Source organism: Pinus tabuliformis, chromosome 5_2, assembly GCF_031772625.1.
Source record: "Pinus tabuliformis cultivar Carrire ecotype Pingquan chromosome 5_2, CPIR1, whole genome shotgun sequence".
Classification (NCBI taxonomy): Eukaryota; Viridiplantae; Streptophyta; class Pinopsida; order Pinales; family Pinaceae; genus Pinus; species Pinus tabuliformis.
Genome location: NC_142306.1, coordinates 174,713,474 through 174,728,990, shown reverse-complemented (window position 1 = coordinate 174,728,990; position 15,517 = coordinate 174,713,474).

The following is a 15,517-nucleotide window of genomic DNA, read 5'->3' as shown; positions in this document are numbered from 1 at the left end:
CAGGTGATAAAGAAAAACTTGAATCTTATTCTACTTTAGAAAAGGGAAAAAAAGTTTCTTTTGGAAATGATACTCCTGCAACTATAAAAGGAAAAGGTATTGCTCCTTTGAAAGAAAAGGTCAAGGCTGGAAATGTTTTGTATGTTGATGGATTGAAGCATAATCTTCTAAGTGTCAGTCAGATGTGTGATCAAAAAACCGAGGTTATTTTCAGATCGAATGGATGTCTTGTTCGTGATCTTGATACAGGTAAAACAGTTCTCAAAGGCAAAAGAACTCCAAATAATCTGTACATATTTGAAGAAGGACAACAACAATGCTATCTTAGCAAGGATGAAGAGCACTGGCTATGGCATCGAAGGTTGGGACATCTAAGCTTCTCACAAATAAGAAAAGCATGCAAATATCAGGCAGTTCGCGATCTTCCAGATATCAAAATTCCAGACAACACTATATGCAAATCTTGTCAGTTTGGAAAGCAAACCAGAACTAACTTTCCAGAAAAGGAAGGATCAGCTAGCTTGCCTCTTGAGCTAGTCCATACAGATGTATGTGGTCCATTTAGAAAAAGGACACCTCGAGGAGAAGAATATCTGATATTATTCATTGATGATTTCTCAAGGTTTGTTTGGTTAGGGCTTATGAAGCACAAAGATGAAGCATTCGAAAAATTCAAATCCTTCAAAGCATTGGCTGAAAATGAATCAGGACACAAAATTAAGTGCCTCAGATCTGACAGAGGTGGGGAGTTCACATCAAATGAATTTTTCGATTTCTGCGATGAACATGGGATAAGAAGAGAATTCTCTACAGCTAGAACTCCTCAGCAAAATGGGGTTGTGGAAAGAATGAACAGAACTATCCAACAAATGGCTCGTGCCATGCTCGATGAATCAGGTACTCCTGCAACCTTCTGGGGTGAAGCTGCACATGCTGCTGTTATCATTCTTAACAAAACAAATGTCCGAGTAAACAGCACTCAAACACCTCATGAGCTTTGGAGTGGTAAAACTCCTTCCGTGAAGCATTTCAAAATCTTTGGGAGCAAATGTTATATTAAGAATACTGATGAGCAACTTGGCAAACTTGAACCTAGAGCAGATGAGGGCATTCTTCTTGGTTATTCTCCACATAGCAAAGCATACAAGTGCTACAATAAAAGACTTGGCAGAATTGTTGACAGTATTGATATAGTGGTTGATGAGAAGGGATATATTCCTAGGCAAGTTCATCATGAAGACATTGAAGAAGATGAAGGTTACTCTCAAAGGCGAAATGATGAACCTCAAGAAGAAGAAGAATCTCAAGAAGAACCAGAGGAGCAGACAAGAATAGAAGAGAAGACTCCATCCAGATATGTCCAAAAGAACCATCCAGAAACTCAGATTGTGGGGCAGAAAGAAGCAGGAGTACAAACAAGAAGGACACTTGCAGAAGCTTCAAGCTACTTGGCTCTACTCTCCTCCATTGAACCACAAAATGTGACAGAAGCATGCAAAGATGAATGTTGGGTCAAAGCAATGGATGAAGAACTTGAGCAAATCGAAAGGAACAACACTTGGGAATTAGTTCCTAGACCAAAAGATAAGAATGTAATAGGAACAAAATGGGTCTTCAAGAATAAGTTAAATGAAAATGGAGAAGTAATTAGAAACAAGGCCAGACTTGTTTGTAAAGGGTATGCACAGCAAGAAGGAATAGATTTTGAAGAGACCTTTGCTCCTGTGGCAAGACTAGAGGCCATCCGAATGTTCCTTGCTCTCTCAAGCTTTCAAAACTTCAAGGTATTTCAAATGGACGTAAAATCAGCCTTCCTAAATGGAGACTTAGAAGAAGAAGTATATATTGAGCAACCAGATGGGTTCATTCTTGAAAATGATCCAAACCTTGTATGCAGATTGAAAAAGGCACTCTATGGGCTCAAACAAGCTCCAAGGGCTTGGTACTATCGGTTGGACAAATATCTTCACCAACAAGGCTTTTCAAAAGGATCAGCAGATAGCAATCTCTATATAAAAGTTGAAAATAACAAATTGCTAATCCTTGTTGTTTATGTAGATGATATTATTTTTGGCAGCAATGAAGAGACCATGAGTCAAAACTTTGCCTTGGTTATGCAGAAAGAATTCGAAATGTCACTTCTTGGAGAATTGACATATTTTCTTGGATTGCAAATCCAACAAAATGAAGGAGGTATCTTCTTGTCTCAAACCAAATACCTCAAGCAGATCTTGAAGAAGTATGGCATGGAAGAGTCAAAGCCAGTATGTACACCCATGGTTACAGGATGCAGCCTCAGTGCAAATGATGAATCAGCAGCAGTTCACCAACCCACTTATAGATCCATGATTGGGAGTTTGCTTTATTTGACAGGTACTCGACCAGATATTACACATGCAGTAGGAATGGTTGGAAGATTTCAAGCCAACCCAAAGGAAACTCATCTTCAGGCAGTCAAAAGAATCTTCAAATATCTTCAAGGGACCCAAAACTATGGCTTATGGTATCCTAGAAATACTGATCTCACTCTTCATGCTTACACAGATGCAGATTGGGCTGGAAGTGTGGATGATAGGAAAAGCACAAGTGGAGGTGCTTTCTTCATGGGTTCCAGATTAGTATCTTGGTTCAGCAAGAAACAAAGTTCGATTGCCTTATCTACAGCTGAAGCAGAATATGTGGCTGCAGCATCTTGTTGCACACAACTTCTTTGGATGATGCAGACCTTGCAGGACCTTCAAATCACTTGCACTCCACCTGTCTCTATCTTATGTGATAATACAAGTGCAATCAGCATTTCAAAGAATCCTGTCATGCACTCAAAGACCAAGCACATACCAATCAAGTACCATTTTCTTCGGGAACAAGTGCTTGAGCAGAAGGTCAAGTTGGAGTATGTTCCTTCTAAGGAGCAAGTTGCTGATATTCTCACAAAACCACTGCCCAGGGAAACTTTTGAATATCTCAGACAAAAGCTGGGAGTAGTTGATGCTTCATCCTGTTGTTGAAGTTTGTTTGTTCTACAGAAAAGTTGGTATACGCAGGTTACGGAAGGGATATGAGCGTATACACGCGGATTCATGGTGGGTAAGTCGCGTGTATGCTGGACGCTTGTTGCAGAAAGAATATCCGCGTACATACGCTGTTTTATAGAGGATAAAACGCGTATATGAAGTTCTGAACAGCAAGGGAAAACTCTGAAGTTCTGAACAGCAATAGGAATGTCAGAATTCTTCAGGCACAGTTTCAGGGAGTGCAACAGGCACAGGTTCAGGGGGAGCAGCTCAAAAGTCTCATAAAGCATTGTTGGCATTCAGATGTTTTGGTTGTTGGTTTCAGGAGAAGGAGCTCAGAAAGAAATTCTGGTTGCTGATCTAACAAGATGTTTATCAGATGCTGCTGGTGTCTTTCCTAAGTCTTGGTCTAGATCTGTTGTCTCTATGTCATGTATCTCTCTTGTCCTATCTCTTTTATGGTGTCAAGGTCATGTAACGGCCTATGTTGGTTTCCCCACTATGCCTGGGATGAATGCTGTAATATAATGGGTTGTTTCTGATATGTCCCCTCTTGGTAGGGAGTATGGATGTATGTATTGAGTCTTTTTGGTGATAGGAAGGTCCCTTATGGTGTATAAATCTTGGTTCTTGTCAGCACAGCCAAGCAGAGGTATCAGCATGTCCTCAGGGGGAGCACAGCCCTTTGCCCTTGATGTCAAAGGGGGAGAGTGACTTGGTGTGGTGGTTGCCATCAAGTCCAAAGGGGGAGATTGTTGGCATTATGATTCAAGTGTTGTCCTTGATGGCAACTCACTCAGAGGATGGTACAGATGCTCAGAGGTTGGTACAGGTGATGGCAACTTAATCAGAAGACAGATCTCAGTACAGCATGCCAAGGAAGCTCATACACGCCGTTTCGTTAAGCCCAAGTCGCGTGTACACGCTACTTATATTCATAAAAAGCGCGTGTATGTGGAAAGGTTCCTTTGGTCCATGGTGGTTAGTCCTTGGAAGTTGTGCCTATGGTTTCGGACCATTGTGTCTCGACGGGCGTGTCGATCCCTAGTTTTGAAGTTGATGGTATTGTGTTACTATGGTTTTGGCTCTTGGTATTTAGCTAGGCCTAAGACTATATAAGGAGAAGAAGATCATTAGGCAAAATCATCTTTCGACAAGGGCTTGAATATCTAAGAGTGAAAGAGATCTGATTTGCAGGTGCTGGGTTGCTTGATCTAAGCCAAGGAGAGATCACATTGGTTGATGGAAGACTAGATCTAAGGATAGATCGGGATCTAATGGTTTGAAATGCACTATCATGATATGGTTGATTATGCTTATTTCTAGATCTGGATATTGTCGCAATGCTATGTTCTGGGTCTAACTAATGTCTGGTACAGCTGCAAATTGAGAAAGTTTTTTTTAGATCTGTACGCAGGTTGGATTCGGTAAAAGAGCGTGTATACGCGGGTTTGGCTCCTTGAAGTAGCGTATATCTTTTGAAGCTTGTTTTGGGGTTTACAGTGAGGTCTGACAGTTATTGCAGAGTTCTGTAGTCTGCTCTGTGTTCTGATAACTGGTGATTGACAAGGTTCAGTGGTTCAGTGATTCAGAGTTTGGTTGTTTTATGCTTCAATGATCTGTTGTGGAAATTGAATGAATTGTGGTCTTCAGATTGTAATGTTGTGCTTCAGGAATATTCAAGTCTGAAAATGTATGAAAGGTGATACCTGAAGAAAAGAAGATTGTAGGTCAGCACCTATGTACTAGTATCTTGGCTAGTACAAGAACAAAGGGGGTTGGAGCTCCCTTCCAAGGAAGTTTGGAGAACGAGAGAAGGTTGTAGCCTTCTGCAGGTTGTAGCCTGCATACTGGTATAAGGCTGCACCAGTACAAAAGATTGTAAACTGAAGTTTCTTAAAGAAGGATAGAGATAACTTGCAGCAGGTGGTTTTCACCCACATTGGGTTTCCACCTTATATCTTGGTGTTCATGTGTGTGGCTTTTGATCCGTTCTGTTATACTGCATCTGCTTACTGTTAATGTGCTGAATAATGTCCTGATGAACTTAACTGAAGAATAAGCTAACTAAGTTATGAGTTTTCTGCTTATACGCTGTTTTATTTAGTCACAGTAGCGTGTACACGCTGTTTTACTTAACTGAAGTAGCGTATATGTTTCTGAGCATTGAAAAGGTTTGATTGATCTGATAATACTGATTCACCCCCCCTCTCAGTATTATTTCCAACAATTGGTATCAGAGCAGGTCCTTCAGGAAGCTTGATCGCTTGAAGGTAGATCATTCATCATGAGCAACTACGAGAAAGAAGCATCAATCAGGCCACCGGTTTTTGATGGAACAAATTTCAATTATTGGAAGGTAAGAGTTACTGCATATCTTCAATCTCTTGGTACAGAAGTTTGGAACATTGTAGAAACAGGCTATGCTTTTCCTTCAGTTACTCCTACAGATCCAGCTGAGAAAAAGACATATGAAACAAATGCAAAAGCAGTCAGTACTCTATTAGGAAGTATATCCCAAACAGAATTCATGAAGGTCATGCACTTCAAATCAGCAAAAGAGATATGGGACAAAATGATCACTAGCTATGAAGGAGATGAACAGGTAAAGGAAGCTAAACTTCAAACTCTCAGGATTCAATATGAGACTCTCAAGATGTATAATGATGAAAGTGTGGCAAATTATTTTCTTCGGGTAGACGAGATTGTTAATTGTATGAAAAATTTGGGTGAAGAAATAAAAGAGACTATAGTAGTTTCAAAGATTCTAAGATCATTATCCCCCAAGTTTGAATCTAAAGTATCTGCAATAGAAGAAAAGGAAAATCTCAAAGTTCTCACTATGTCTCAGTTACATGGAATTCTAACTGCTTATGAAATGAGAAAGGGAGGTCCATCAGACAGAAGGGAAGCTGCTTTTAAGGCATCAGGAAAAGAAGATTACTATGAGGCAAGCCATGTTCCAGAAGAAGAGGAAGAAGAATCAAATTTTGTCAGAAATCTTCAAAGGGGTGCTGGAAGGTTCAGAGGTAAGCTACCTTTCAAATGCTTTGCTTGTGGAAGAGTAGGTCATTATGCTGCAAAATGTCCTAATAAAGATAAAGGAAAAGAACCTGCTAGATGGAATAAGAAACAAAGTGCAAATAAGAAAAGCTACTACACCCATGAAGATAGTGATGGCTTATCAAACAGTGATGAAGATGAACAAGGTAATAAATATAAGCTATTAATGGCATTTGAAGATGATGATTATGAGGATGCTGTAGATGTGGATAATCTCTATAATGAAATTACTAGACTCAAGAGATGCATAGAAGAAAAGAGCGTGATCATTGATACTTTGCAATTTCAAATTGATGAAAAGGAAAAACATCTTGAAAAACTAGAAGGTGAAATTGTTGGTCTCAGAAAAGAAATTGAGAAAACAAAAGCTATTAATCTTAAGTTTGTCAAAGGATCTGAAACTTTGGATGAGATTATCAATGTGCAGCGGTCTCCTCTAAACAAGACAGGTTTGGGCTATAATGGAGAAACCTCTAAAGCATCCACCTCAAAGAGTTATCTTGATGCAGCAAGAAGAAATGAGCAGAAGAACAATGAAGATAATCAGGTAAAGCAGAGACGAATTACAAACAGAAACTATCAGGGACAATCCTTCTTAAGGGTGAACAAAAGCTACAACCAACCACAGGTAAAATCTTCTCAGTTTGGCACAAGAATAGATGAAAATAGAAATTACAATCAGTTGGCTGGTAGATTCAATAACCGCAGAAGCTTCTTCAATGGACAATGCTTTTCTTGCCATAACTTTGGTCACAAAGCAGCTCAATGTGTTGCATATAAAACAATCATGACTAGGGAAGCTCAAAAACAAAGAAGTATGACAGGGATTACAAAGAGGACCTATAACAACTTTTCGGTTCTTGAAAATGAAGTTGAATGTTCTATTTGCAATAATTTTGGTCATAAAGAATCTGAATGCAGGAGCAGGTTTCAGGAGAAAAAGGAACAAGCCACGAGCACCAAAAAATGGAGAATAAAAGAACCTCAGACAGAAAGATGTGGGATAGCGTTTTATGCAGAAGGACAGGAAAATCTATGGTACATTGACAGTGGATGTTCGAAACATATGACAGGTGATAAAGAAAAACTTGAATCTTATTCTACTTTAGAAAAGGGAAAAAAAGTTTCTTTTGGAAATGATACTCCTGCAACTATAAAAGGAAAAGGTATTGCTCCTTTGAAAGAAAAGGTCAAGGCTGGAAATGTTTTGTATGTTGATGGATTGAAGCATAATCTTCTAAGTGTCAGTCAGATGTGTGATCAAAAAACCGAGGTTATTTTCAGATCGAATGGATGTCTTGTTCGTGATCTTGATACAGGTAAAACAGTTCTCAAAGGCAAAAGAACTCCAAATAATCTGTACATATTTGAAGAAGGACAACAACAATGCTATCTTAGCAAGGATGAAGAGCACTGGCTATGGCATCGAAGGTTGGGACATCTAAGCTTCTCACAAATAAGAAAAGCATGCAAATATCAGGCAGTTCGCGATCTTCCAGATATCAAAATTCCAGACAACACTATATGCAAATCTTGTCAGTTTGGAAAGCAAACCAGAACTAACTTTCCAGAAAAGGAAGGATCAGCTAGCTTGCCTCTTGAGCTAGTCCATACAGATGTATGTGGTCCATTTAGAAAAAGGACACCTCGAGGAGAAGAATATCTGATATTATTCATTGATGATTTCTCAAGGTTTGTTTGGTTAGGGCTTATGAAGCACAAAGATGAAGCATTCGAAAAATTCAAATCCTTCAAAGCATTGGCTGAAAATGAATCAGGACACAAAATTAAGTGCCTCAGATCTGACAGAGGTGGGGAGTTCACATCAAATGAATTTTTCGATTTCTGCGATGAACATGGGATAAGAAGAGAATTCTCTACAGCTAGAACTCCTCAGCAAAATGGGGTTGTGGAAAGAATGAACAGAACTATCCAACAAATGGCTCGTGCCATGCTCGATGAATCAGGTACTCCTGCAACCTTCTGGGGTGAAGCTGCACATGCTGCTGTTATCATTCTTAACAAAACAAATGTCCGAGTAAACAGCACTCAAACACCTCATGAGCTTTGGAGTGGTAAAACTCCTTCCGTGAAGCATTTCAAAATCTTTGGGAGCAAATGTTATATTAAGAATACTGATGAGCAACTTGGCAAACTTGAACCTAGAGCAGATGAGGGCATTCTTCTTGGTTATTCTCCACATAGCAAAGCATACAAGTGCTACAATAAAAGACTTGGCAGAATTGTTGACAGTATTGATATAGTGGTTGATGAGAAGGGATATATTCCTAGGCAAGTTCATCATGAAGACATTGAAGAAGATGAAGGTTACTCTCAAAGGCGAAATGATGAACCTCAAGAAGAAGAAGAATCTCAAGAAGAACCAGAGGAGCAGACAAGAATAGAAGAGAAGACTCCATCCAGATATGTCCAAAAGAACCATCCAGAAACTCAGATTGTGGGGCAGAAAGAAGCAGGAGTACAAACAAGAAGGACACTTGCAGAAGCTTCAAGCTACTTGGCTCTACTCTCCTCCATTGAACCACAAAATGTGACAGAAGCATGCAAAGATGAATGTTGGGTCAAAGCAATGGATGAAGAACTTGAGCAAATCGAAAGGAACAACACTTGGGAATTAGTTCCTAGACCAAAAGATAAGAATGTAATAGGAACAAAATGGGTCTTCAAGAATAAGTTAAATGAAAATGGAGAAGTAATTAGAAACAAGGCCAGACTTGTTTGTAAAGGGTATGCACAGCAAGAAGGAATAGATTTTGAAGAGACCTTTGCTCCTGTGGCAAGACTAGAGGCCATCCGAATGTTCCTTGCTCTCTCAAGCTTTCAAAACTTCAAGGTATTTCAAATGGACGTAAAATCAGCCTTCCTAAATGGAGACTTAGAAGAAGAAGTATATATTGAGCAACCAGATGGGTTCATTCTTGGAAATGATCCAAACCTTGTATGCAGATTGAAAAAGGCACTCTATGGGCTCAAACAAGCTCCAAGGGCTTGGTACTATCGGTTGGACAAATATCTTCACCAACAAGGCTTTTCAAAAGGATCAGCAGATAGCAATCTCTATATAAAAGTTGAAAATAACAAATTGCTAATCCTTGTTGTTTATGTAGATGATATTATTTTTGGCAGCAATGAAGAGACCATGAGTCAAAACTTTGCCTTGGTTATGCAGAAAGAATTCGAAATGTCACTTCTTGGAGAATTGACATATTTTCTTGGATTGCAAATCCAACAAAATGAAGGAGGTATCTTCTTGTCTCAAACCAAATACCTCAAGCAGATCTTGAAGAAGTATGGCATGGAAGAGTCAAAGCCAGTATGTACACCCATGGTTACAGGATGCAGCCTCAGTGCAAATGATGAATCAGCAGCAGTTCACCAACCCACTTATAGATCCATGATTGGGAGTTTGCTTTATTTGACAGGTACTCGACCAGATATTACACATGCAGTAGGAATGGTTGGAAGATTTCAAGCCAACCCAAAGGAAACTCATCTTCAGGCAGTCAAAAGAATCTTCAAATATCTTCAAGGGACCCAAAACTATGGCTTATGGTATCCTAGAAATACTGATCTCACTCTTCATGCTTACACAGATGCAGATTGGGCTGGAAGTGTGGATGATAGGAAAAGCACAAGTGGAGGTGCTTTCTTCATGGGTTCCAGATTAGTATCTTGGTTCAGCAAGAAACAAAGTTCGATTGCCTTATCTACAGCTGAAGCAGAATATGTGGCTGCAGCATCTTGTTGCACACAACTTCTTTGGATGATGCAGACCTTGCAGGACCTTCAAATCACTTGCACTCCACCTGTCTCTATCTTATGTGATAATACAAGTGCAATCAGCATTTCAAAGAATCCTGTCATGCACTCAAAGACCAAGCACATACCAATCAAGTACCATTTTCTTCGGGAACAAGTGCTTGAGCAGAAGGTCAAGTTGGAGTATGTTCCTTCTAAGGAGCAAGTTGCTGATATTCTCACAAAACCACTGCCCAGGGAAACTTTTGAATATCTCAGACAAAAGCTGGGAGTAGTTGATGCTTCATCCTGTTGTTGAAGTTTGTTTGTTCTACAGAAAAGTTGGTATACGCAGGTTACGGAAGGGATATGAGCGTATACACGCGGATTCATGGTGGGTAAGTCGCGTGTATGCTGGACGCTTGTTGCAGAAAGAATATCCGCGTACATACGCTGTTTTATAGAGGATAAAACGCGTATATGAAGTTCTGAACAGCAAGGGAAAACTCTGAAGTTCTGAACAGCAATAGGAATGTCAGAATTCTTCAGGCACAGTTTCAGGGAGTGCAACAGGCACAGGTTCAGGGGGAGCAGCTCAAAAGTCTCATAAAGCATTGTTGGCATTCAGATGTTTTGGTTGTTGGTTTCAGGAGAAGGAGCTCAGAAAGAAATTCTGGTTGCTGATCTAACAAGATGTTTATCAGATGCTGCTGGTGTCTTTCCTAAGTCTTGGTCTAGATCTGTTGTCTCTATGTCATGTATCTCTCTTGTCCTATCTCTTTTATGGTGTCAAGGTCATGTAACGGCCTATGTTGGTTTCCCCACTATGCCTGGGATGAATGCTGTAATATAATGGGTTGTTTCTGATATGTCCCCTCTTGGTAGGGAGTATGGATGTATGTATTGAGTCTTTTTGGTGATAGGAAGGTCCCTTATGGTGTATAAATCTTGGTTCTTGTCAGCACAGCCAAGCAGAGGTATCAGCATGTCCTCAGGGGGAGCACAGCCCTTTGCCCTTGATGTCAAAGGGGGAGAGTGACTTGGTGTGGTGGTTGCCATCAAGTCCAAAGGGGGAGATTGTTGGCATTATGATTCAAGTGTTGTCCTTGATGGCAACTCACTCAGAGGATGGTACAGATGCTCAGAGGTTGGTACAGGTGATGGCAACTTAATCAGAAGACAGATCTCAGTACAGCATGCCAAGGAAGCTCATACACGCCGTTTCGTTAAGCCCAAGTCGCGTGTACACGCTACTTATATTCATAAAAAGCGCGTGTATGTGGAAAGGTTCCTTTGGTCCATGGTGGTTAGTCCTTGGAAGTTGTGCCTATGGTTTCGGACCATTGTGTCTCGACGGGCGTGTCGATCCCTAGTTTTGAAGTTGATGGTATTGTGTTACTATGGTTTTGGCTCTTGGTATTTAGCTAGGCCTAAGACTATATAAGGAGAAGAAGATCATTAGGCAAAATCATCTTTCGACAAGGGCTTGAATATCTAAGAGTGAAAGAGATCTGATTTGCAGGTGCTGGGTTGCTTGATCTAAGCCAAGGAGAGATCACATTGGTTGATGGAAGACTAGATCTAAGGATAGATCGGGATCTAATGGTTTGAAATGCACTATCATGATATGGTTGATTATGCTTATTTCTAGATCTGGATATTGTCGCAATGCTATGTTCTGGGTCTAACTAATGTCTGGTACAGCTGCAAATTGAGAAAGTTTTTTTTTAGATCTGTACGCAGGTTGGATTCGGTAAAAGAGCGTGTATACGCGGGTTTGGCTCCTTGAAGTAGCGTATATCTTTTGAAGCTTGTTTTGGGGTTTACAGTGAGGTCTGACAGTTATTGCAGAGTTCTGTAGTCTGCTCTGTGTTCTGATAACTGGTGATTGACAAGGTTCAGTGGTTCAGTGATTCAGAGTTTGGTTGTTTTATGCTTCAATGATCTGTTGTGGAAATTGAATGAATTGTGGTCTTCAGATTGTAATGTTGTGCTTCAGGAATATTCAAGTCTGAAAATGTATGAAAGGTGATACCTGAAGAAAAGAAGATTGTAGGTCAGCACCTATGTACTAGTATCTTGGCTAGTACAAGAACAAAGGGGGTTGGAGCTCCCTTCCAAGGAAGTTTGGAGAACGAGAGAAGGTTGTAGCCTTCTGCAGGTTGTAGCCTGCGTACTGGTATAAGGCTGCACCAGTACAAAAGATTGTAAACTGAAGTTTCTTAAAGAAGGATAGAGATAACTTGCAGCAGGTGGTTTTCACCCACATTGGGTTTCCACCTTATATCTTGGTGTTCATGTGTGTGGCTTTTGATCCGTTCTGTTATACTGCATCTGCTTACTGTTAATGTGCTGAATAATGTCCTGATGAACTTAACTGAAGAATAAGCTAACTAAGTTATGAGTTTTCTGCTTATACGCTGTTTTATTTAGTCACAGTAGCGTGTACACGCTGTTTTACTTAACTGAAGTAGTGTATATGTTTCTGAGCATTGAAAAGGTTTGATTGATCTGATAATACTGATTCACCCCCCCTCTCAGTATTATTTCCAACATGGAAGATAGCTTTTCTGTCATACAGGTACGGGCTGCCCAAAACTATGCCACAAATATCTAATAGCACAACATTAAGCTCCACTTCATCTATGAAATTTGCAATAATGGTGAATTTCAGTTTACACTTTCTAGTAACCTGCAATTGCACATTTTCACACACCCATTCAAGTGGATATGGTTTATGATGTGGAACGATTTTCAAGTTTAAACTTTGGCAATGTTTTCAGAGATAAGATTGGCTTGAGAGGCACTATCGAAAAGCGTATCAATCTTGTTGTTTTTCGAGATCAAACTTATGTGAAAAAGTTATATTCTCCTCTTTTAATTTGGAGTTTCATTTTGTGAGTTTGAAGAACTAGTGCTAGCAATGGATTCTTTTCCTTTTAACCCAGTGGTAGTCATTTTAGTTTCATCACCCGAATCAGATCCCAAATCTTGTTGAGTGGTTGCAGTTGTCTTTTGTTGTCCCTTGTTGTTGTTTCTCTTTGGTCTCATTTCAAGAGGAAGCTTCCAACAATGAGCTTCATCGTCACCCTCTCTGGAACAATGTTTGCATGTAACTCTATCTCCTTTTTTGTTACATGCATTTTTCTTTGCCTTCCCTTTTAAATCCTTTTCCTTTCCTTTACTCTTAAATGGCTTGTTACTACCTTCTTCTCGGGTGTTTTTCCCTCTTACCTCAGGATGAGTGGCTTGCACACACACATCATCTAGATTGTTGGGATTAAACATTAAGATAGAATGCCCAAGGTAACTGTGTAAAACCCCTATTTACTTTAGTAATGTGTCCTGTGATTGCAAATCTACACCTAGCATCAAAGACCTTTTTCTGAATTCTTGGGTGTAATCTTTCACATTTTAACCTTTAAGTTATCTAAAGTTTTTACAATTCATGATGGCTTTCTGCATATAAGATAGAGGGTATAATTGTCTTTTGATTGCAACAATGAAATCATTCCAGGAAATTGAGATCTTACCGTGTTTTCTAATCTTCTCTTGGGTCTTTGATTCCCACCATACCAGTGTTGCACCCTCCATTCTCAAGGAAGCTAATTGAATCTTTATGTCATCCTCTTGAAGGTTTTGAATGCTACAATAGACCTCCAACTGATGAATCCAATTATCAAGCTTCTCTGCATTCACTTAACCATTATACATGGGCAACTCAAATTTAACATCAGGTTTTAAAAAAGGTGATTTACTAGTTCCTTTTGAAGTATGATGGTGAGTATAAGGGTTGTGTTAGTGGAAGAGGCTGAAGATGTTTTTGAAGAAGAAGATGAAGAAGATGGTGGAGAGGGTGTAGGTTTGTCTCCATTTCCATTACCTCCTTTTCCATTACCTTCTCCTTTGGGAGGTTTGGAACTTTCCCCTTGCAACCTAGTATTCCTCTCTTCATAGAGGACCTTCATCATCTTTGTCATATCAAAGAAAGTCCTTATAAAGGTCTTCTCATCTTCTGTCATGTTTGTAGGTTCTCCTTCATGGGACATGATCTCTATATTCTCAACTGCAACTTGAGGCTAGAATGGTGTTGGAGATTGTGGAAACCTTTCTCTCCTTCCCCTTGATCCAACTTCAGGGCTTCCAACCAGCATCCCTTCTCCTCTTTTGAGTTTTAACCGTATAAGCATGACATAAACTTGAAAACAGTTAAATCCTTCTTTCACAAAGAAAGCCTAGGGCTCTGATACCAAAATGATCTAATTTAGAATATTATATTGTTGTGCTAAGTTCCTACTGAGATTAGAAACAAAATGCTTTCATTGTGCTTAAGGATTCATGAATTTTTGCGAGTGAAAATGAGTTTTTATGTTAATTTTATGAGAAATTAAACATAAATAAGAGACTAAAAAGTAGTATAAACATGTACAAAACATCATCAAAAACAAATTACAATAGTAACATGATAAAAGAGTTCACCCCTCCTAGGCTACGTCTCCTTGTTCCAGCGTCCAATGGCTTGGGCCTCTCTATTATGCTCAAAAGTGTAAAAATATGTGTTTACAATGCTCAAATGCTTCTCAAACCTGCTCCAATGAGTCCAGAATACTCAAAAAATGGTACTATGGCCTCCTTCCACTCCTCCTTTTGTCGAAAACTGCCTTAGTTATGACTTCTACTAGTCTTTCCACAATTTCCTCCTCCAAATCTGGCTAACTTCCAGTTAAATTCATTATCTGGAGTTAATTCTGCCAGTCCGCCGAAATTGGTGGTCCCGACAACGAACCCGCCAACGAACCCATCTATCTTATGGTTAAGGCTAAGTGGTCACATGCAAGGTGGTTAGGTCCAGTAGTTAAGGTGATGGTTTTGGCTTGTGGCTGTAGCGTTCACATGCCGTGGTTAGGTCATAATAATACAAACCCACTTGCATTGATAGTTAAGAAATGTCATGCAGGCGCAACAGTAGGCCTTGGCACTGTGAAATGGAAGGTCACAGGATCGAGCCCGGCCTCCGACCTATTTGGCCAACCAATATTTTAGCCGGCCATTAGGAGGACATGTGGTGGCCATAAACTATCAGTGCTGATAGTTCCATCACAAATCACAATAGGCGGGAACGAGGGCAATACATATAACAGAACTTTGCACTTTGCGATATGTGATTGCAATATCACAATCAGAACTTGAACCTGTCAGGTTCGATTCTATAACACTTCCATTCTGTGATGTACGATTATGATCATCGCATTGCAACCCTTACTTGCTCTAGGGCTAACTCTTTAATGCCTTCTCGGTTGTGATGCATGATTGTGATTATTGCATCGCACCCTAGCTTGCTTTGGGGCCGATTCTTTAACGTCGACCCTCCTCTGATATACGATTTGTGAAATGCAAGGCCAATGGTGACCTGCCACTTGGCACTTCCCCATTCAATGAAGAGTCCTGCCATCTATCCAAGTCAAACGTAAACTTTGACTTGCTCTAAATTCTTCATATGGGCTCGGATTCAAGTGTCGTTCACACCGTTGGAATCAGGATGACAATCACTTCGATCTGAGGCTAAGTTTATCAAGATTCTGCCACTTTTAGTTTTGAGCCTAATTTTGAGCACCTGATCACCTATTCCCATTGCACAAAACCTTCTAATGACATCCACATTTAGTTTTAATGCCAAATAT